At 47.7% G+C, this 2,500-nt stretch overlaps 1 protein-coding gene across 1 annotated transcript in view; it reads left to right on the forward strand.

The window, feature by feature from the left end:
- Positions 1-2,500, forward strand: part of rai1 (retinoic acid induced 1) — a gene marked incomplete at its 3' end in the record, with an annotated part of 27,727 nt that overhangs the window by 4,511 nt on the left and 20,716 nt on the right. The gene's annotated exons all lie outside the window — the stretch shown is intronic.

The following is a 2,500-nucleotide window of genomic DNA, read 5'->3' on the forward strand; positions in this document are numbered from 1 at the left end:
GGGTTTAGATAATGATCAGGCTATAATAAGACCACATCGGCTATGTAATCGCTGACAACCGGGACGATTTCATAGTGGTTGGTGTAAGCCGGGACATATTAGCGTCCCGACAGGTTTTTGCCGGGACGTGGGACACGCAACTCAAAATCGGGAGGGTCCCGGTAAAACTGGGACGTTTGGTCACCCTAGGTTGAGACCTGACCTCAGCCAGCCCAGCCGCTCTGTACACCTGCTGCCTGCCAGTGGCAGCATCTCGCATTTCGGATGCTGTTCAGGGGGAAGGGCAAATGACAATATGTTAAATAACTAACGAAAACGTTATGGAAATCGACAGTTGTGAGTTTAATACGTTTATTTCCAATTACCATTTCTTTGTAATGAGACATTTAAAAAAAAAAAGGCAAGAATATTAATATTATATTATTAATTGCCATCCGCGGGCCGTGGGCCGTGCTGCGTTGGGCTGGGCCGTTAGAATCAGTACCACCTTTCCCCGCCAGTCAGCGCCCCTGCCCATCACTCATTAACTGTTCCCCCATCATACCAGTTACAGGGACAGCCCCACCCCTACTGAGGGACCGTCAGTTCCACATGTAAGGACGTAGAAGGTGCCAGTAATTAATTCAACAACGAAATAAACTAAATCTAAATGTCAGTTGCCTTTAGCGTTGATATGTGAACAGTCCTCAGAGCCGCATCAGCCTTTGTGGCTTTTTCAAACCATTTCAACCAAACCACACCCAAAAAGAAGAACTAATAATAGACTGGTGTCTCCCTAAAAGTTGTATTCTATAGCTGTAATCTGTTCACGTGACATAATGTTAAAACTTAAAATACCGTATAGCATCAGAACGACTGTTATCGTCGGAAACCCCCAATGGGCTACCTACATCCCGTTCCCCTAGTCTCCCTGAGCGCGGCGAGTAGCATACCAACAGCACATTAACCTTCAGAACCTTTGGCGGCACCCTGCGCATTTTTGTTGTCGCTACCTTCACTAGAGATGACTGAGAGAGTGCAATGGAGAATTATCCATGGCAACCCATCATGAAGGCGACGAGTGCCGCCCTCTCACTCTCTGGGAGTGGGCACAGGCTGGATGCCAGGACGCCCAAACAATAGCCCCAGGAAACAGAAAGAGAGAGAGAGAGAGAGAGAGAGAGAGATGGAGGGGGAAGCATGCCAATGGCAAAGACAATGGCAGTATGGCATACCGCGGGCACAGATAAAGCGGCACAGGCGTGCCCGTGGCTCTGGGCGAGTGGGCAGAGGCGTGCAGGCAGATGCGGCTGTTTGTTTTCACTTCGGGGGGGGGGGGGGGGGGGGGGGCTTCTCACAAGCAGCAGGAAACAAAAGCAAATGCAAACATACCATCTCTCTTTCTCATGTTTTGTCTCTCTGTCTCTTGTTCTTTCTCTTTCTCTGCCTGTATTTGACATTTCACAGTTTTTTGGGGCGTTTTTATCTGTTTAGCCACGTGTCTGTTTGCTGCCTGTCTTTCTCTCAGCCGGCCTCTGTGTCTGTCTCCTGCCTCTGTGTGTGTCGGTCTAGCCACCCATCTGTCTGCTTATTTGCCCGTCTGTCTGTCTGTCTGTCTGTCTGTCAGCAGCACTGTCTGCTTGTCTACTGGTCTGTGGGATGCATCCTTGCCTATCTGTGTCTGTCTTTCCATCTGTCTTTTTCTATCTAGAAAACGACGTGTCTGTCTTAATATTTTCTGTGTTCATTCATCCAAATCATGTGGTTCTCTATATAAGAGCCGTCTCCTCACAGACTCTTACCTTGCGGATTTGAGACCTTGCATATACTGTATATGGCACATTATATATGACCTTTAGTATACGGTTCATTCAGTTATTATATCTAACCATTTCTCAGATAGAGATATTTTACAATCTTATTTTAATTCATTTATTAAATATTAGATGACGTAGCTTTATTGCATACGTATATGTATATAATCAGAGCGAGGAGTCAGCCTATCTCAGGTCTAGCCATCGGCACCTAACCAGTGACGGCTGTGTTGGAGCCCTTCACATACACAAAGGTCATGGTCATGCAGAGAGTCCCCGAGAACAGGAGTGGTCAGAGGGCGTCTTGAGATCCATTTCTCTGCTCTGTACCCGTAGGGCTTTGAATGTTTATGGATGGAATATGTTTCATTTGAATTATTAAGGGAGGAGTAGGCTTCCTCCGCCCACCTTTCACACACCCTTCTCTCGCGTCCTCACGCACACACACACACACACACTCACACACACACACACACACACACACACACACACACACACACACACACACACATGAATGTCAGAGCCAGGGGTTGTACAAAGGCGAGAGAGTGCACTGGCGTACAGGCGTTTTGACACGCACAGCTATGCATGCACACGCTCGCATTAATTCAGTGACGCTCTCTCACGCACAGTGGCATAAACACATACGCTTCCACAAATAGCCTCGGAGGCACGCGCAAAAACACACACACTCACACACGCACAAA

The sequence above is a fragment of the Sprattus sprattus genome (genome assembly GCF_963457725.1).
Source record: "Sprattus sprattus genome assembly, chromosome: 18".
Lineage (NCBI taxonomy): Eukaryota > Metazoa > Chordata > Actinopteri > Clupeiformes > Clupeidae > Sprattus > Sprattus sprattus.